At 33.3% G+C, this 23,005-nt stretch overlaps 1 protein-coding gene across 2 annotated transcripts in view; it reads right to left on the minus strand.

Annotated features, from left to right (window-relative positions):
- LOC122516467 (mannosyl-oligosaccharide 1,2-alpha-mannosidase IA) overlaps positions 1-23,005 on the minus strand; it is a 308,019-nt gene that overhangs the window by 251,011 nt on the left and 34,003 nt on the right. The gene's annotated exons all lie outside the window — the stretch shown is intronic.

The following is a 23,005-nucleotide window of genomic DNA, read 5'->3' on the forward strand; positions in this document are numbered from 1 at the left end:
AAAACTAACAAGTAATTATTTAGAGTATATTTTTATTTTCTATGAAACTAGACAATTTTGATAATATCACATTGCATTCTGTATCGTAAAATATCCGCAGAAAGTAATATTCCGAATTCGACGCAAAGGAAGTTTTAATAAAAAGAAAGAAAGGCATATTCGTTGGAGAAGAACGGAGCTTTGTGGGAGAAGGAAAGGAAATAACTTACCGGTTGAGAGAGCCTCGAGAGTAACTTTACGGGAAATAACGCGAAAGCTACCTTCTTTCGTACCTCTCTCTCTCCCTCTCTCTTTCTTTTAAGAAATGCCCTCAAGAGATTTAGGTTTTGTTCTCGTTCTCAAAAGAGAGGGTACTTTTGGGTACTAACAACGAGGAGTTTGTGGTCATTGAATAGAGCCCTACCAAATGGAAAATTACTCGTTAACGATAAAGAGGATCATTAATTTTAATGAGATTACCTGTTAACGAACCGAGTTTTATGAATAAAAGAAGACAACGTTTGTAAAACAAATGCTTTTCACTATTCCTCTACTTATCTATTTTTCGGTGTTCCTATTCTTTAGGTTTGCTTTGAGTTACGTTTACTCGCGTGGTAAACGACAATAGGAAACATTTCATCGGTGTAATTTGTAGACCGAAGAAACAAACAAGAGTACTTCTTCCGGTTTACAGAACAAATCCATTAACCAATTGGCCTCGGTGATGCCAGGCAAGTTGAAAGTTGGCTTGTGCAGAAAGAGTAACGGGTATTTAAACATCTCGTCTAGCTAAGAGATAGATAGATAGATATTCTGAACTTCCCCCTCTCCTCCACCCCGCTACACCCCCTCACCACCTCACTATCCCCGTCTGTGCCCTATCCAGTTTCCAGACTCTGGCTTCTTTCCAAAAGCGAGAGAAACTAATGGAAAGCATCGAACTTTCCGAGCCGATTTGAGAAGCTGACCAGTTTTCATTGATATTAAAACGGGATCTCAAAGGAACGAAGAAAATTGCCAAGAGCTTTGAAGAAAGAGTTCAAAGTCGAGAAAGATAAGGGGGAAAAAGAAAAAAGAAAGAAATATTTTAAGAAATAAAGAAGAAAGAGTTACTCGTCTATCTATCGTCGAAGAAAATAACTTAGGATTCTTACGATTCTAACTTTTTTTTTTTTCGAATAAACAAAAATCAACGAGAATCGATAATATAAACTTCGTTCGAACTTTGAACGTAGCAAAAAAGAAAATATTTTTCGATAAAAAGCGTTAGCATAAACGATATCGTCGAAAGTTCGAGCTAATAAAGATGACCTCGTATAAATTATTCCACGAAAAATGATAAATAACTTTGATAAGATTCTATAGCTTACAATTAGTTCGCGGGAAAAAAAAAAGAAAAATGTTAACAAGAAAAAAAAGATAATAATGATCTACTTACATGTAAGTCCCGAGAGAAAAAGAAATTAACTTTTTCTTTTTTCTTTTTTTTTTTTTGTAAATATCAATCATACACGTTAAAACGAGAGTTGATGATCTCTCACGAATGATTTCACAAGACTTATAATAGTTAATAAATACTTACCAACATATTCTTAGCAGTCTCTTGGAAAGTCAAAAGTTCGAGAAGTCGTTGGTTGTGGGGGTAGAGAAGAAAGAATAAAGGTCGAGTGTAATATTCTTTGGACAAAGGAGAATGTGTGTGCTATGTGGACATCGCAGTGGCTATAAGAAAAAGAGTAAAAGAGAAAAAGAAAGAAAGAAATAATGAAAAGGAGAAAGAGAGAATGATAAGTATAAAAAGAAAAAAAAAGGAAGAAATGATGGAAAGAAGGAAGGAAGGAAGGATAGAAAGAAATCAAGAAAGAAAGAAAGAAAGAAAGTAAGAAGGAATGAGATGCTGTGGTCCAGAGAAAAAGCTTTGTACTATACGTATAGTAGGTACGTATGCCGAGAGAGCGATGCCGGTACACTTTCATTTCGTTTCAATGGAACCGCGCTTATCGTGTGTTTATCTTACTTCGCATTGTTATTTCGTCTCTCTGGGCCAGGAAGAAAGGAACGAGGATAATTGAACCGTATCCTATCGTGGATTCCCGTTATCCCTGGGCTAAGGCAACGAGTAAGATCTCACTCTCGGACCATTATGGAGAACGCGAGGAATCCTCATGATTCTTTCTTTCTTTCTCTTTCTCTCTACCTCTCTTCTATCTTTCTCTTTTATAAACACAACCCACACCTCGAGCCCACGCCGACGTTATTTCGTTTCACTTCGCCATTGTTCGCAGCCTGGATTAATTAAAAGATGCATTTTCCTTGTGCCCTGGATCAGAGACGTTAATACAAATATAATCGTAATCGCAAAAGACCATAACGCTATCTCAGGATGCTTGCTCCTTCCTTAGTTCGCATCTTTTTATAATAAAAAACAAAAAAAAAGAAAAAGGAAAAGGTTTTAATAATTACTTTTAAGTGCAATTTATTTTCATGAAAATTACTATTGTATTTCCAACCTTATTTACAAACGATATATTATACATATATAATATTATACTTGTATTCGATCACATGACACGAGAGGAAAAAGGGAATGGTCATTTGAATAATATATAACGTCATACATCGTAAGAATTCTTGAATTCGTGCGTAACTTTACTCGTACCCCATCCAAAAGGAATATCGTACCGTGTCAGGACAACGGTCAACGGGTTCGATATTTATGTCCAGGTACGTCGAATAAATATGGAAAGGATCTCGCAACGTGCCAAACAGATTTACGAGCTTGTCCCTAGTACCTAAGGATTCTAGCGTAGGTGTGTAGGAATATAAAGAAAAATACAAGAAAACAAATAAAACAGATTCTTTCTTACCGGCTCCTGAGTCTGTTCTTTTACTTTTGTTATCCTTCAAATACGCAAATAGCATAACATACTAGTCTCCATTTATTTCTGTTCAATTTTTATTAACCGTATTCTACACATATCCGTGTATACATTTAATACTTTAAATAATTTGTATGTTAAATAAAAAGAATTACCATAATATGTTTCCTTTAAATATTGCATTGATATTTTAATCTTATTGTAAATAAATAGTACGATATACTAAACTAAATTTATATAAATTTATTGAAAAGTTTTGAGTCCAACATAGAAACTATTTTTTTCTTCTTCAGTCAAACTTACTGTTATTTAAAAAGAATAAGAAGAATTTTTTGCCGAGGCTCAAAACTTTTTAAACTCACCATCGTATTTTTGTTTAATTGACGTGAAATTTTTTCTAATTCGTTTGAATCGTGTCCAGCAAATATCCATAAATTCTATATATACTAGCTCAAATCAATCAATGAATTCTTAATGAAATAATTCAAGTAACTAGTATAATAAAAATAAATACCTATAATAAAAAAAAAAAACAAATAAAAATTTACATTTCAAATAGCATTGACTTCGTTCTTTCTTTTATTTTTTGTTTTGTTTTTATAATCTTATTTAATATGTCAAGCCGGCGAAGCTTTTAATCTGATTGGTAATACTTAATTGCGTCCATTGAATGAAATACTTGGAATTAATTTGTAAAAGGGCTTAAGTCAAATGCTATAGTCGTCTTTTCGAAGTCAGAAAACTAGAAATAAGATTAAGAAACGGGGACGTCGAAAGACGGGGACTCTCAACGATGGCTTTGGTATGCTCGAGGACGCTCTTATAGGATCGAATCGAGTCAAGCTATTGTCCCTTCCACCCTCCTGAAACTAACGAGTGCAATCCGTCGGCTATTTCCGGCATGTTAAGCAAGCTGAAAGCACGACGACAAATCCACGATTTATCATCGACGCAAGTGAGAGAGAAAGAGAGAGAGAGAGAGACCTTTATAGAAGAAGAGGGTGTTGTAGCAACTAGGAAAAGGGCTTGCTACTTGATTAATATTCGGATTAATTTGAGCCACCTAATCCGAGATATAATTAATGACGTTAGTCGAGAAACTAAATATATATTAACGTAGGAACTCAGTAAAGAACGAAAAGAAAAACGAGGATCTAGTGAAAAGTATCACGCGTTAACTATCACGTTTGAAATAATTAATTAATCGCTATTAAAACTGTCCGATTGTATCAACAAAAAAGGAAAAAAAAATAAGAAAATATTGTATTAGGTAGAAGGTAGTTGCAGATACGAAAAGAGAAAATTCATTTCGTGAGGAATGATTAATTACTGAACAGAAAATGTCAAAAGTTCTTAACCGATATTAAAAATCAATTACTCTATTTCAAAACTGTTCGGACTGAGTTTGTTTTTTCTCTTTTTTCTTTAGTTTCATTTAAGCTTGCGGTTTTATGATTTAAATAAAAGCAAAAAATAAACGATAAAAATAGAGCTTGAAACGTCGAGGGGGGAAGGAAAAGTAATCGATTTAATAAAAAAAAAATAGAACGTAAAAAAACTTTTGATACAGTCTGTATTTAATCTAGGCGTTTAAATGAACTCGTGTAAGTGTTAAGTATCAAGGAAGTCCACGGCTATATAAAACTCGCTTTACAAAAATAACGTTTAATTAACAGCCTCGTGTAACTTGGTATCTACATATCAAATTACCATCTAATCAAAGTGAATTATCTTCGAATTTGACGCGTGTCAAAAAGCTTTATCGATATGCTCTCTCTCTCTATATATATCCTTCTCTTTGTCATTGAATGCGTAATGAAGCATGATGGAAAGAAAGCAAAAAAAGATAGAAAAAGAGAGAAAAAATACATATAATAAAAAAAAAAAATAGAAAAAGACTAAGAGGAAGGAAAAGAAAAAGAGGAGATAAAAAACTCCCCCGTCCTCGTTCCCGTTCCTGTTCCCGTTCCCATTCCCGTTCCCGTTCTCCGCTTCCTCACTTTCTCTCTCTCTCTCTCTCATTCTGGGCTGCCTGCTGCCGCGTGATATTTTTATCCGGAAGCTTTAATTAACGTGTTAAAAAATGCAACGCTGGGATATATCTCCCCCTCGCCAAAGGCGAATTCTCAAACGTGAAGAAAAAAAATAGTTTTGCCATCCTTTTCTCGCGTGATAACGCGTAATCGTCGTCAATGTGTAAAAAAATTAAAAGAGAGAGAGAGAAAGAAAGAGGAGCGATGAGGTGGGGTGGGATTGTGGGGAGGGAAGAATGGAAAGGGAGAGAGAGAAAAACACGAGACGTTTCACGTTACACCAATTAGCCCGCAAAGACGCGTTAATTAACGAGTTCCTGGGGTCGAACGATCTTCGAATATTTTAACCCGCAACGCAACCCTTCTCACCGTTCTACCCTGAGGCTAGGAAACGATTCTATCGATAAATTTTACGAATATTATATGGATATTATATATATATGTATATATACAGATAGATAGATATATAACAGGTATACATACTGTAGAACAAATTAGGGATGCAGTTGCAGAAATGAATATAAGCAAGACAAGAAATTCGCCGTATAATTAACGGCATATTTATAGCGGTATCAAATTTTTATTCGCGTTAGTGGGAAACATTTTGAACGGCTGAGTTAAATAAATAGTTACAATTTATGTTACAACTTTTGAATAAACCTTTAAATAGCCTATGTTACTAGAACACGTTTTTATTATTTTCGAGCGTACAATACGCTCACAATGTTTGTACAAAAAAAAACGAATACCTAAATAAATATATATATTATATATAGGCATATATCTAGATATATCTAATAGATGCAACTAAACGAAGACACAGAAAACATCACGAACGTCGTTCTCACTCGATGTAAAATTTATCAAAGGAAAGCCATCTTTTCACTGACTCGTGAAAATTTGTCAAAGCTTCGTTATCGTTGTCAACAATGACATATATAGATGTATACATAGATGTGTACACAGATATGTAGATACGTTACTAGAGTTCTTTGGCGTTGATAGAGACGTTGGCATATCAAAGTAACCGTTATATCTATCTATCTATCTACCTATCTATCTATATCCTCTTCTCCCTTCCACCCCTTTCCCTCTCTCTCTATCTCTTTCTCTATCTATTCGTTTAATAAAGAAACATCTGATATTAGCATCGACTTCTGTCTCAACTGTTTACACACGTAGCTTTATAAATTTGAGAAGTTTGATGTTATAAACAGATGAGACAGTTTGATTTTAAGAGGTTATGATCGAGATTAACGTTGACATGACTTACCGGAATAATATAGCAAATTGACCACTTTGATATGCAAAAATGAACATGGTTAAAATTTATGATTTATATATATATATAAGTATGCAAAAATAAATAGAGAAAAAAAAGAAACATTGGTTGTTTATAGATGTATTCATTTTTTTTATAAATGGTAAACTCGATGTCCTTCGGAATATTGAAATGAAATTTTTTTGCTATACGTCTTTTGATAAATGCAGGATAACTCAAGCGAGTAGAACTTAATGGTGATTCATTATCGATATGGTTGGATAGGCAGCCGGTGAAACGAAACGCATATGCTCATCGATAACCAATCCGTACGTTGGATTTCGCTTTATACGCGTAAACGGAAAGGCCAACGAGATCTATCGAAAGGTGTTGAACCACCTGCCGCGTCAAATTCCATAAATCGTTTGTACCTTTGACCACCCGCAAAGCTTCTTTCACGTTCGATGACCACTCGTTTCACGTCAGAATACTCGTAAACGCTTACCTGCAACAAGAAAATACAAAGAGACAAATAATTAATAAATATCTTCTCGTAAGATATTATAATTAATTTATTTCATTGATCATATTCAAAAAATTGGTCTACGTGGATTGTAAAATCAAATATTTTTGTTATTTACAAAATCTGGAGAAGCTAAAGAGAATCAAGTAAAGACTATGTATAAACTAAACGAGGAGTGCACAGTATCTGATTGTATCTGGACCACTGTTTGCTCCCTCCCACCCTTCTTGCTCTTTCTCCACAATTTTTCTTAAAAATAATATTATATATTATGTAAAATAATGTCTAATTTGGTTGATTTATTTAAGTAACTGGCTTATGTATAACTTTTATCATCGAAAAAAATTTAGCAAATATATTTCTTATATCACTTCAAAATCCACTAATATAAGAATGAAAAAAAAAACTCATAATGGGAGAATAAAAGGGAGTGTCAAAACTGACAATGTGAGATGTTTCTAAATTTGAAACTATAGATCGTACGAACTTTTAATTCGAGTTCGCAAAGGGAACCCATACGCTGGGCAATGTATGAAATAACAGATCATTCTATTACACCCCTCTCCATTCTGAACTCCGAACTTTTCAGACCTCCTATACATAGGAAAACTGCTCTTCTTTTATATATATTACCATGAAAAATCAAAATTAGAGAATGTCAAGATCACATGTCGCTTGGTGTATGTCCAAAATATTAATGTATAAGAATAAACCTAAATCTTCGGTCTTTCACCGACGTATTTGGTATATGTTGACAAGCGACCATGTGAATCTTGAAATTTTCTAATGTAGGTTTTTTACGGTAACATATATATATGGTGTATATTTTTAGTTCTCCAAAACGTTTTCACAGGGAATTGAACCCCGGACGAGGAGTGCAAGCACCGATCCTTTTCTTCTCCGTCACAGCATTTTCTTTTCCTCCATCCAGAATTTTTCTTTTTTCGTACGTCTCTCTTTCTCTTACACTTTACCTCATTCTGTTCGTGTCTCACCATCCTTACAATCGCCATATCTTTCTCTCTCTCTCTCTCTATCTCTCTCTTTTGGATACGTCGAGCCACGCCTGAATTGTCGTAGATTTTCTATGGGTGCTGCAGAAACCAGCGAGAAAATTCGTTCCGCAGAACCTGTTTATATTCTTGCGGTGGGAAAAATCGTGGAACTTTTATCACAACGAGCACCCGTTCTCGAATCCGTACTTACTTTCTCTCTCTCTCTCTCTCTCTTTCTTTCCTTCTTTCTTTCTATACTTTTTTTCTTTCCTTTTTTCGCTTTTTATTTCTTCCTTTTTCCAACGTTCCTCTCGTTTCCCTTCGATCCAACGTCGCGACTCGAACGAAAAGAGCTCGAGTGTAATGATCGTTAAGGATCTCAAAGCGAGAGTACAACTCGATTTATTGGGCCGTATGAATAAAACGAAATTGAAACGTTTACTAGAAGAAAAATACGAAAGAAATGTTATTTCAGATAAAACTAAGAACATTTCTTAACTTCGATATTTCAATGATAAATGATATCTCATTTTAATGGCTAGGGGAAATAAAATGTAAGCGAAATGTTGATAAAAAATATTATAAACACTCTATTATTACATTGTAATAATTTGCTTATAATATGTACGTATTTTTTGAAAATTTAATAATCAGATGAGATTCATGTCATTAATTTTCATGTAGAAAAATCTAACACGAGTTTATTTACGCATGAGCTTAACAAAATGTTAAATATTTATTGTCATTTTAACAAATTTCTCTAGAATCATTTTGATTTTATACTTCTTTTTTCTTTTCTTTTGATGACCCAACGCGACGTCATAATTTTAACATAATTTTTGAATACAAAATAAATAAATATAACAAAAAAATTTGCTGAATGTTCTATTATATTAAAAAAAAAAGAACCCACTGGCGGGCAAGGAGAAATGGAAGAAGGGGAAGGGGAGAATATGTAAAATTTCTCGATCGTCGAAATCGCGGAGTAAAAGAAGGTCGCGAGAATTTCGCGCTCGCACGACCGTATATTTGTCGTAGAATTCGTGAGCCGACCCAACAGCCAGTAGCCATTCGTGGTCCTTCGACCGCACACGAATTTCCCATTCCATCCGGAAATTCGTGTTCTTGCTTCCGTCGAGCACGAGAAACTGCAGCCGTATTTTTCGCTTTGTACCAGAACCTTCGAACCTTTTGCCTAATGCAAATGCTGAGTTTTTATCGAACGCGCACCGATAAATCCGATATTTATACTTCCACTCCGACGCTTTTTCTACTTTTATTTCTTTTTTCCTTCGCATTCTTTTTCTTTTTCTTTTTGCCCTCCCACCCCTCACCTACCCACCTCTTTTCTTTTTCATTCTTCCTCTCTTGCTTTCTTCGTTCGCGATTGAAGTAAGTTTCCTCTTTCGTTAGAAATAGGAAAAAAAGGTAAAATTTATCGAATACAATGAATCAAACAATCCGTAACATTATTCGACAAATAATCGAAATAAAATTTAAATTAAAATAAAGAAGAAAAATAAATAAATCAGCGAATATGAATATCGACAATTGTGACAGACGTATAACACACAAGAGTGAAATTCGGTTTTTTACTAATGATTATTTTTATCGATATTTTCTTGGTATTACCATTTAAATACTTATACGTGTATGTATATAAAAATACTGTTGCTTCGATTACAGAAAATGCAAATAATAATTTATACAATAGTACTATATAAAAATACGATAATAAATTGTTAAATTCGAGATAAAAAAAACTTAGAATTTGTGGACCAAACTTTTCAACAATTTTTATATAAAAACTATGATTATTATTTTGATATCGCCATTTATATACTCAAATGTACATTTATATACAAATACCCATACACAAGTACAATACACATACAGAATACATAGATAAATTCGATTTACGCGAGGCAATAAATAATACCGCGGAGACACGTTTCAATTACTCCGAACGATGTATGTCCCTGGAGGATAACTGACTATTCTCCATCGTCTATCATGCTAGGATGACCAATCGGTTCTCGTTTACGGTGCTTGCAGCCATGGCTACTGATTTATCGCGGCCACGTTAAGACAGACCGTGTAACGACTCCATTTAGCCCATCTTCCCACCCTATCTCTTTCTCTTTCTCTCTCTCACACACGCTCACTAGCGTACTCTTTGATGTTCCATTCATGCATGTCGTCCTTTAATTACTGAAATCTCTCTAGAATCGTTCTCTCTATTTCCGTTCCACACGAATCTCAAATATTTAACCAAAATACATACATATTAGATAGTAATTTTATTAATAAATATGTCGTACGTAAATATCTAAAACATACGTTCGAATCGTTAATATCGTCTATGTTAACCAAAAAATCACTAATTGTATTTTTATCTTTTTCTTTTTTATGAGAAAATTATAAAATTACATTTGAAAATAACTTTTCTAAATTTATTAATCATTACTTTGTAATAAGCGTCAATAATAGTATGTGAAAGTATTAACAAACGAGCATACTATTTCTCAAACCTGATTTTCCTCATTAAAAATTAATTTGACGAACAATAATTCTGATAATTCTGATAATTATGATTTTTGGTTGAACATAGAATATATGTTAGTTATCGAAAATAAATTTGATGAAAAATCGATTAAAATATGACGATCGTAAAGTTTATTAAAAGGTAAACTTTTGAAATTGAAATCTAACCTAACCGTTGAAAGGAAATAGAAATAGATAAGGTGGCAAAGAAACGTAGAGATACAAGTATCTCGATTACAGATACACTCCACACTGACAAATAGCCATGATCTTGGAGGTTTGGCAAATCCTCCACTTGGTTCTACGTATAAGAGAGAGAAAGAGAGAGAAAGAGAGAGAGAGAGAGAGAGAGAGAGAGAAAGGGAGAAAAAGCTTTCATGCTCTTATTCGAATTCCATAGCTACAACATTTGAGTACTTTCCTACACTCTAACGTTTCTCTACGATCCTCTCTACCGTGTTTTCATTTCACTATTTTACTAAAGGATGCAATCGTGGCGCGTAAAACGAGCCGAAGCTCTACAAGAGAATAGAACACACAACAAAGTGGATTTTAAAAAGGCAAAAACTAACTTGGAAAAAATGGTCTTTCTCTCTCTCCGTTAAATTCTAACGTATGTTATTAAACTTGATAATAATTTTCATTATTTTAAATTGATCATATATATTTTTTCGTTTCTTTGTAAACATTTTTTCTTATTTTAAATATAAGTACTAGTGTATTTTTATAATAATAATAATAATAAATAAATAAATGTTTTATTATAACATATAAATATATTATGAATAAAAATTCATGTCAACCTCGTACATAAGGTTTTTACATTTGTTACACGTAGAACTGTTGTTTCGCATAAATAATGTTTTAAGTATGATAGAAATGAGTCCTCGCTTTATTCGTATTTTTTGACCATCGTCCAAAATTCGATAAATTGGAGTATTATAAAAATGAGATATATATATATATATATTCGTCAAATATTAAGTAATGTTTACATTAATCTAAGTATTTTATTAACATTAAATATATTTTCTACATCAAGGTTTGATGATCAAAATAGAATTTAAGTTAGATATATTTAGAAAATTTGAAATAATCTACTCGCACAAAGGAAAATACAAAAATAGATGAAGAAAAGTGAATATTAACAAGAGATTGAATCAAGCTAATGAAAAAGCCAATGCAAGTTTGAAAGTTCGTTTTTCCAAAATCAATATGCATGATGATTCTGAAAGCTTCCTGCTACTTTGTTTCGAAAAAAAAGTGGCTCGCTTACTCGGTAGCTATCTCGTTCTTCCACGTACTATACATAGATATATACAAACATACTACTGGCATACCACTATTGACGTTGGCCTGGTCACATGATAACGTCAAATGGAAATGTGTTACGCGTATACTATATTAAAACGTATGCACATATGTTACATATATATGTGAAAACTATTAATCTATAGAATAACTAGTTATTCCATAGAATAATTAAAGTGACCAATTAAAGTATGAAATAAGGCAGAATTATATACATTAACTAATTATTCTATGCATTCGCAAGAAACAATATAAAATAAAATATAAAAATATAAAATAAAAATTTAATGTCAAGTATAAAAGAAACATTCTTCGATTTCGTTTCAATACTTGTCTACACTATACTCTTGTAAATTAAAAGACAATAAATATGTGTTCTTCGTTTTATGGTCTCCCAAGCGAAGTTTATCTATCCTCGAGAGAGTTTCTCTATTGATTTAACGGTTTAAATTAAATTTCCTTCGGAAACTATGAAAATAAAAATGAAATAAATGCAAATTTCGATTTTGTTTCAATACCTGCCTATATTTACGGTGACCATATATATGTATTTATATATATTATATATGTGAGTGCGTGTATCGAACGAACGATAGCGTGAATACGATTATGTGGCTTAATACAGAAATACAAGAACAGTAGAGAATGTTTTTAATATAAACAGTAGCACCAAAATATTTGGAATAAAATACAAACTTTGCGTAAAATAACTTGCCCATTTCGCTTTCTATCTCTCTCTCTCTTTCTCTCTTCCTTTCTTTCCTTTTCTATTTTGGTCAGCATAATTAATAAACACAAAATCGTAGTATACATACATTTATATTCAACTTAAATTTATCTCTAAATAAATAATTAATAAATTCGAATATTTCGTTACCAAACAGAATGTATATAACTTGCTAATGAGTTTATATAACGTTGTTATTCACAGCTTTATATTAACTATAATTTAATAATTATATCAAGTATATACATCTAGTGTCAATCTCAATCAGTCTCATTCAATTAATCCTAATTTAGCTTATAATTTTTATCATGATAAGTGAAAGGAAGAGAGAAACAAGTACATACACACACATACGCATATATATATATACACACACAGAAAAAAGAGAGCAAATTGATAAATGTCGACAACTAACATAGGAACAAAGTTGCATTGGACGCGTTCTGACTCAACCGAATCATTATACAACGCCATGACACAGCCATGATGATTAATGGCCGAACAGAGATTAGCTTTTCATTAACGTGCTGCAACATTGTGAAAATAAGAAACGGGCGAAAGCCCGATGAAGCTCTCGCCACGGCACTGGCGATGATTTATCGGAGAATTAATCAGGTTTGTCCTGATCGTTATCGTTCCACCGTCGAAATGATCGCACGTTACTCGACGATCGAAGGCGTATCGTCAATTTTACTCACTCCTCGAACAAAGTGAATCACTTTGTGCGCATCGTCCCGACGAAGCAAAAAAGAATAATAATAATAATTATAATAAAAATAAAATAAAATATAACAAAAAATTCGTCTCGGACGTTCGCGGATAATTCGATTTATTATCACCCCTGAACATTGTTTCAAAGCATCTCCAAGAGAGAAGAAAAACAATCAAATAAAATAAGCCGGACGGTGGATATTAATTACCTTCAACAAAATTGATTTTTGCATTCCTTAGGGAAAAATATTTCACCACTCGTTACTGTATCTGTGAATATGTAAATAATATATGAAATATAATTTTATTTATACATGTATGATAATAACTACATACAAATTATAATAAATTAATTTATATTACACAAATTACTATTAATAATCCAAAAATTACTTAAATTTGTTTTTTTAAATTAATTTCATTGCGTCTTCTTAGACTCTCGTTTTACTCCAAAGTCAAGAGCACGTGATTATTTTTTCGAACGGGTCACTCATCCATTTTACTAACCACGCTAACGTTGCTTGACTTTAATGATCTAATGGAAATTAATAATCCAACGTGGCTACTAATTTTATTATATATAATAAAATAAAAAAATTAAAATAAATAATTTTAATTATCTCAAAAACAAATAAGATTCTAAATCAATTCAATTTGTCGAGAATAGAGCAAGATAATCATAAAATCTGAAAACCATAACGAATCGATGATTTTGAATGAATGCACTTCGAACAGAACGACGCTACCTCAATGTAATTAGCTTTGACCATTCGTCCATAATCAATCGAGAGTTCATAAGCCGCACTACCATGAATGAACCTAACTCTCGATGTTTTAAGTGCTTCCTCTATCGTAGCCCTCTTTAAAGAGGGCTACGGTAAATTGATAATGCGATCAGGACACTCGATAGAATCCAATGATCGGATCAGAACAAGTATCGTTGAGTGTCGATGAATTCTCTCTTAGGTTAGTCCTTCAATACTTTTATCCTGCTTAGCATCGATACTCTCATTTCATTTATCTTAACTATCGAGTATAATTGCGATAAGTTTACGAACCATAATAATAATACTACTAATAATAATTCTAACAACAGTTTTTTTTTCTTTCTCTTTCTCTCTCTCTCTCTCTCTTTTCTACCTTTAAAAAAATACATTATAAATAAAAGTAACGAAAAAAAGTAACAGCACTTCGCTGGTAAAATTCGGCCAAAGAGAAAATTTGGAAATTACGAGCTTCGAATGAGGTTAATAATCAAGCTCTTGCATTTTCAAGCTTTCCCAGCTTTCCCAGCGCTCCCACACTTTGGCGTATCGTAGAAACACGATTTTCCAGGACGTTGCTGCGGTGCTGCTAGTGCGCTATTAGCCACGAAAGTTTATTGGCATCCGCACTCTGCATATCAACGTAACTTGGCGTTACCTGCAGCTGCGAAATGGCATAAAGGGCGCTGGGATTGCTCTAGCCCTTGCAAACAAATCGTGCGCAGAATTTTCAAGGCTGAAAGCTTTCCCTCTACTCTCCCCCTATCTCTTCTCTTATATTTTGTTTCTTTCCTTTCCATATCCTTAGCAAATAATTGACTTTGCATAAATAATTATTCATAGATAATTCCTTTGCACGGAAAAGCAAATATTCATCATTTGATTAAATACAATTAGATATCTAATTAGATATATTTATTCTAACAATCGTACGGCATTTATACAATCATTTATTTTCTAAGCTTTTAAGACAGACACGACCACCCGCCGTACTTGAAATCGGTGAGGCTCTTAAATCCCGCAGTAGGAATTGTAGACCATTACAGCGAGAAGTTGACGTTATCACCGGCAATGGTTAAATTGAAAGCTCATGGGATTCGATCCGGTCGTCCAGCACTTCGTCGTTCGTCGTTGAACGAGCACGTATTCCTATATGGCTCTGACTACAGAGAACTTCCACGTTCGCTTGGCAATCATAATAAACATGTCGGACTCTCGAAAGACAATAATAAATGTCGGAGCGTGCACGCGCGAACAACCTAGGCTCATCCTAAATCACGAAGGGCTATGCATCACGTTGACTGCTCTGTTGTCCTTCTTGTCATCATCTTTGCAACCCTTAGCTATCATTTTTACAATTCAAACAAACCGCTGCTTCTACTTTTTCTTTCTTTTATAATCTAACAACACATGTTGTACTATACCATGTTTGATAAGGATGACAAATAAACAGATATAAATATTGATCGTACGATTGAGTCGAATATTTTCCTATTTCTTTTCCGCAGATATTATTTATGAAGAGCACGTAGACATCTGCTAGCTCATTCGTATGACCAATCGATCTTGAAAACGAAGCCCCAGAGCCGTACCACACGAGAACTCATCAGTCAAGAAAACAGAATTTCATATTCCCATTGGAGGAGGAAGAAAATCAAGAGATAGAGAGAAACACAGAAATATATCTATATGTATATATAGATAGCTAGATAGATACATAGATAGATAGATAAGGTAGATAAGGTAGATTTAGACAGGTAGATGGATAGAGAAAGAGAGAGAGGTAGTTAGTTGATCTCCTGGATACTCTATTAAAAGCATGGACAAACTTATGCTCGATTCAAAATTGAATTTCAATTTCTGAGAACCACCAGCAGTGGCCGTCGTTCAACTTGGAGTAGAGATCCTCTCTGTGAATTTATTTCCATTTCTCCTACCTCCTCTGCCCCTCCCCGTCTCTCTCTCTCTCCCCCTCTCTCTCTCTCTCTTCTATCAAGTCGACTAGAGTCGAGCTTGCGGCGTAACTTAAAAGGCAGTCTCGTTTAACGGTTCATTAGTTTCGCCATTTCCTCGGACTGCAAATTATGCAAAGAGGACAGCCTTTTCTATCTTTATCTCTTCTTTCTACTCCTCTTCCTTATTTTCCTTCTCCCCTCTCTCTTTCTCTCTCTCTTCTACTCCTTTCCCATCTTATCTCGATCTTCCAGTTGTGGTTGCCGATGAACACGTTCTATACCGCGAAACATTCGGCTATCTCGCTATGAGAATCTTCAACGATCGAAAGACGTGGAATTCACCATGCTAAGGAAGCACAGAATTCTCTAAGCACGTGACCAAATATTCATGGTTAACCGAGTTCTGTCTTAGAATTTCGACTATCTCTCGTTTACTTTCTCATAATTTGAATACCACAATTCGAGCCAATCGTACGACCGTCTCTTTACTCATCTTCATTGTTTTTATTTTTCGTCTCGCGACGAATTAATAAATCTCTTCGATGCTTGCTTAATGGGTTTGAAAAGTCTTATATGATTCGAAGATTTTTATTGAAAATTTGTATAAAAAATAATACAATGCCTGATAATAAAAGTCAAGCAAGCTAATTGAAAATAAGAAATGTTAAAAACGATGGTTCACTGCTTATATCACAAAAATTACGATATTTATCATCCCAACAATATCGCATCCCTCGGCCGATATTATCATAATACCACATCTGATAAAAAAAAATCAAATAGACAAAGGTTCAAAACGACGTTTCTTGAAATACAGTTTTTAAAAAGGTACTGTTCATACAACCAATATATCAGTTCACTGATTCTCTATTACCATCTCTAATACTTTTTTATTTTTTTCACAATCTTCACACTCCAAAATGATAACGACTTTAGACCGGTGTATCTGGTGTTTCTTTTCTTGAACAAATCCCATCAAAAATGTAATGGTTTTATAAATTAAAGGCCGAACGGAAAGAAAGTTAAATTTGATCCCGACGTGATACATGTAGGAAGTCAAAGTTATCAAGAGTTTCTCTCTTTTCCTGATATTCAAACTTTCAAAAGTTAGCTAACATCTTTCATCAATTTTGAATCCTGATCGTTCAGAGGTTGCAAAAGGTTAAAGAGAAACTGAGACGTAGAAGAGGATGACACTCGTATCGACTAGACAACGACACTTTAGCTCCTCTTGTCCAACGGTAAGCCGCGAACTTTAACGGAAGTGAAGCTGCCATCCTGTACATACTGCTAGCCGCTAGCAGAAAGGGACGATATCTTTATTCATCGCTTTTGTTCCGGCCTCTGCGTAATTTGCATGGAATCTATATGTATGAGTAGAAAGATATAGTATGTATATACGACAGAAAATGGTGATGGCGATGAAATCGAGGGGAGTGGAGGAGAAAAGGGAAGAGAAGAGGGAACGAACTTGAGTAGAAGTAAAGGTATAAGGGTTGCTCCGAAGTGATTCTTGTTAAAAAATATATAACGCCCTTAAGATTTTACTTCTCGAGTTGAACTTTTGTTTTTTTACGGCTTTCAAGATTTAATGAGCTTTTACCAATTTTTTCTCGATACTTTTTCTTTCTTCATGCTTTAAACGCCAGAAATTTTAACGCCAACTGGAGGAATGGGAACGCAGAGAGGAAAAAGAAAAGAAATAAAAATTTCTTTCGCGAGTTGTTTTTATTCTCTACTTAAATTTATCCTTCGATATAGCTGGAACGAAAAATTGTATAATTACGAAATAATAAGAAACGAAAAATAAAATATTCCATTCTGGGTCCTTTTGTTCTCTTAATATCTACGCGTTAAAGGGAGGAAAAAAAATAAAAGAGGAAAAGAAGAAAATGAATTTTATTTTCACCATGACATCGTTCACATTGGAAATAAAACGTCACAAGCAATATTTGCACCTTCGAGAAATCAATGTCCTCCATCTTCGAGTATCTTCGAACTTTAAAATACTTTCACCGAACTTTTTACTTGCCGTGGAAGCAAAAATACCGTCGGGAAAAGAGCTTTCAATCTTATACGATACTCGAGAATGTATATAAAGATCGGTAATGTCAGAAAAATGCGAATCCTATTACTAAATTTATTGAACGAATTCTATGCTATTTAAATGTATATCTACAATTTGTATACTGTTATCCTTAAACATTTATGCATACACGGATTCTCAAAGTTATTACATTTTTTACCACATAAATAAGAATAAAAATATAATTTCAAAACATTTCCCGATTAAAAATCAATATAAAACTAAAATTAACATTTTTCTTTCCTAATTTGCAATTGTTATGCATCAACAAACAACATCAACTTTCACACTCGCACTAGAGAACATGTGAAACAAAATTTGCTATTTAAATTATTATCGTTATTAAAATATTATTTAAATTTATATCGAAATGTGTGTGCAATATTTATTGAATTTATAATAAAATCTATTTGAAAACAAATAACCTGATCTTTCGTCAATTCATTTATCAAAAATTAAAATTAACAATTCAAATAATATGACATACGTTTCTTTCTTTTTTCTTCTTTCTTTCTTTCTTTCTTGCACAAGATGGTGAAATAACAAGTCTTACAAAGAGAATCGTGTAAAAAATTAACCGAAAAAAAAAAAAAAAAACTGATCCGCAGTAGAAAAAGTTTGGTAAATGATGGTTCGTAGATGAAACCTTCATAGTTTTTCATTGACCGATAGAAAAGTCATTTAACTAGACAAAATCTACCTGGACATATTTCTAAGCGTTTTAACCTGACAAAGACAGAAAAAGAATCTGGTTTATTCTCTGCTGAGAACGGAGGGGGAGAAAAGTAGGGGAAAACGCTTCAGAGATATTAATCTCGTCCTCGTCGTCGTCGTCGTCGTCGTCGTCGTCGTCCTCGTCCTCGTCCCCGGATATGCGACGTTTTCACTTTGATTCCAGGGAACGTTGTCTCTGATTCTTTTATTACGCCGAGACGGCAGCAACTCCCGGTTCGCATAACGTGCCTAGATTAAATTTGTGGCCTCCCCCGTTTCCTCTTTCTCTCTCTCTCTCTCCCTCTCTATGGTTTCGTATAGACATCGAAACGAAACCTACTCGTTCCAACATCCTATTCTTTTTGTACAAAAGGAAGAAGAAAACTCGTTCTCTCCCATCCCAAACTTCTCATCTACGTTTTCCCATATTTCGTTTATTTTCTGAATGCAATAATAATCACGCGACTACGAAAAAGATTTTGACATCGTTAACGTGAGATCTCAGTGCTGCAAAGAGAAATGAAATATTATTATTATTATTACTATCATTATTGTATTTAACTATTGTATTTAAGAATAAATTCAATACAATTTTCGAACGATCATATCAATTAAATTATAATACGTTTTTTTTTTTCCTTTTAAATGAGATAATGAACGTGTGACCAAAAAATTCTGATATCCGAAATAAGATTTGGATGTTATAAAAAGTTATAAAAAGTTATTATTTTTTGTTAATAGTAAGTCAAATACAAATTCGAACGATAGAACAATTTTAAAAATATTTCACATTTTTTTTATTGACTATGTTTCATGAATTTCGTTTATTTCCTAACTAGAATAATAATAGTCACGCGACTCTCAAAAAATTTCTGAAGGATTAAAAAAGATAAAAAAGAGATTGTTATCCCTTGTTATATCCTATAAAAATTTTATTTTAAATATTGCACGCTTTTTCATCTACTTTTTACAATCTCCTTTTATTTCCTAAGTACAATAACGATCACGTGACTCGGACAAAAAATATAATTCTCATATTAATACCAGGATTTGTACGTTACGTATACAGAAAAAAGAATGGTTACCCTTAGTTAATTGAAAAAAGTTTGAAACAAATTCAAATGATAAAGCCATTTTGTAAAATTGTACATGATCCAGCTTGTATATGAATGAAACTATTGTACAACTGCTAATCCAGAAAAAACCGTTGTTAATCCTTTTTTTAAAAACCGACAAAAGCATATGGCACTTGATCGATAATGGGTATAAAGAAAGAAAGAAAGAAAAAAAGAAAGAAAGATATAGAGAAAGCCTATTTTCCGAAGCTGCAGCTAAAACGGACAAAAGTTTTTCCCGATATACCCCGGTAATGAAAGTTTAAAGGAGAACCGACTTGACCGCCTGTGGCAAATTGTCCGTGAAAAGATCGCTATCGGAACGTATATTTAAACATGGTGGGTGCATCTTGTCTTCCGGCTAAAAATTCACGTAGAATCTCCGGAGTATCGAAAAATTTCTTTTCCTCAAAGCAAATTTCTTGGCTATTATTTTTCGAAGAAAAAAGTAGAATAAGAATAAAAGATTAAAACAGTATTGTAAAGGGATATCTATTATTATTATTATTATTATTATTATTATTATTATTATTATTATTATTATTACTATTTTATTTTATTATCCAATATTCATTCAAGTCTATTTTATAAAAGTTTATAGAATATTTTTTGTTCTACTTATTATAATCCATCTTTGATTTCATTTTTATCGAAGGATCAACAAAAAAAAAACAGTTTTTACTAGAATTCCTCGAATCGGCTTAATCGTGAAGGACAATCTTAAAAAATTCAAAAAGTTAATATCGTTTGATGACGTTCGAAGAGATAAAGAGAGAAATTCCATAAGGATTATCGATTTCTGTATTTGGAATCATGAAAGATCTAATCCGTGAGTCTTGATTGTTCGCGTCAACGATATTCTTGACATTCGGATAAAAGTGATACAGGTAACGAACGAAGCACGAAATGATTGGAAGTCAAAAATAATTATTTTATCGAATCTCTCAGCAAATAGAAAGACAAAATAATGTTAATAACTAAAAAGTCAGTAAATAATTTAACTTATAATATAATAATAAGAATATTTTTGTTGATATAGAATAAAAAAAAAAAATCTGTAGGATTCTGTGAATCGGTTAAAAATGATAGGGCTTAAGGAACAGCACGAAAGAAAGAAAGAGAGAAATTGCAACGAAGGAAAAGAATAAGTTTAAATCAGTTAATATCCGAGAACGGTCGTGTAAAACGTCAATCCAACCAACGTTTGGTAATATTCGACCTCCAGTCTGCTGTCAATCATCGTAAGCCTCTTTTCGAAGGCTTAAGATCGTCATCGTCGATTCCAAGATGGAAGAAGAAAAAACAGAAGAAGAAGAAGAAGAAGAAGGGAAATAACTAAAAATACAAAAGACAAGTAAAAAAAATCAGAAAGAGGGTGGCAAATGTTTTGGAGACAGTTTCGAAACGAATGGTAAAGCCTCTTTGTATTCAACTGGTCGAACAACCTTCAATATTACTTCCCCCTATGGCAAAAGGATCTTTCTTCGAGGATTATCGATCGTCTAATGCTCGAGACTGACTTTTAAGTAGTGGCATCTTTTTAAACTTGTTAACCTATTCGATCGTTTGACAACAGCTGAGAATCTATAAAAAAACCCATGATTAATTACATCCCCTATACTTAACTTATAGTTACGAAGTAAATAAATAAAAAAGTAAGTAAGTGATCTATTCGATCAGGGGATGGGGTGTGCTGTTTATCGAACGAATTAGAGATTTTTATATTTTTCTTTACATTTCCTATCAGAAAATTTCACTGATGCAAATCATTAATCATGCCTGTCCATCTGAAAGATAAATCATATGGTCTCCTCGAACAGTAATCTGTTTTTATCTTTCGTCTTTATCGATCTTAAATCTAGGATCAGCTTACAATCAATTATATGATATATCATTCTTCGTCATTTTTAATAACATTAAAGAATAAAAACAAAATCCGCTTATTAGATTCTAACTGCTTTCATTTAACTACCCTTAATAATGAACAAAAATATACAATAACATAACGACTGCTTACTAATAATAATACATAAATAATATTTTCTTCACACGAGCTCACCATTCCTCCCTTATTATCTATTCCTGATTATAATATTCCTGATTTCTCTCTAGTTTCTGGAAACTTCGAAAAACGAACGGTGTTGATACGAGATCAGAGATAACAAGCGTTTACGCCTCGAGAGGATCCGAAGTTTGGCACAAAGCAAGTGGCTTTCGTTTTAACTCCTTGACCTGAAGTACCTCAGCAATCCCACCCTTGGAACACTCGTTCCATTCCACGAACTCGTCCGACTCATCCCTTTCCTCTGCATCTACCCCCTTCTCCGCCCCATCTCTTGAACAACCTCAACATCGAAGTAGAAACCGTTCGTTGCACATTCTCCTAACACAAACTTGCGGCTTGTAATTAGAGTAACAATGCGAGACACTCCTTGTAACCGCAAACTCTGCCATCGGCGTGTTATGCAATTATTATAACTCAGGTGAAGGTAGAAGCTTTAGAACGATTGAAACTGTGAATCCCTATACATATAGATATTCGCACATGAGATCGAGATACATACCCCACCATTTGGCTACAGCTTCCGTTCTCCCATAAACCTGATATTGCTACATGGTTCAAAGTTTTCAAGCAGTTATCTCTATGTTCACCAAAATTCAAGTTATTACCCTCAGTTGTTACTTCTTCTTCTTCTTCTTCTGCTTTTTGTTTCCTTTTTTTGAACGAAGCGCTGCCCTTTTTAAAATTTGTTTTATCGTTTGTTTTGTATAACTTACATTCGAATTTCACTAACCATAAAACATTTTCTTAAATTAACTTGAGATGGTAATGTTATGTAAACCGGTCACGTGATCTATTTCAAAAAAGTTTGAAGGTTTTATAACGAAATGGAAAAGAAAACTTGTGCGATTTTAAACAATATGGAATTTTTGAAAAATTGATATTACAAATTGGTGAAGTTAATATTTACTGCTAGATAAATAATCGTTAACGATTAGGAAGAATTATTTATACATTGGAAATATTCGGACAGGTAATATTATCGAGTAGGGTGGTTGTAAATGTAAAAAATGAAATTCTACGTGTAAAATTGTCGTAATTGAAATCCAAAATAAAAAACAATTGTTCGTTTTCGCGAAAATCGCATTTGAAATTATGTGAAATATGCTTGACTATCTTCGGAATTAAATATGTAATAATAAATAAGAAATATCTGTACTGCATATACCCTTCTGTCCGAATGGCGACAATTGGCGAAAATCGTTGCTTAAAATATTCAGATGCTAGTTTTGCGTCGTAGTTACAGTTCAACTGATAGAAACAGACAAAACATAGAAGAAAATTGGTCGCGCGCAAAACGTAAACTTTATAGAAGACAATAAATACGAAAGTATTCTCGAAGGTTA

Source organism: Polistes fuscatus, unplaced genomic scaffold, assembly GCF_010416935.1.
Source record: "Polistes fuscatus isolate 324 unplaced genomic scaffold, CU_Pfus_HIC Scaffold2, whole genome shotgun sequence".
NCBI lineage: Eukaryota > Metazoa > Arthropoda > Insecta > Hymenoptera > Vespidae > Polistes > Polistes fuscatus.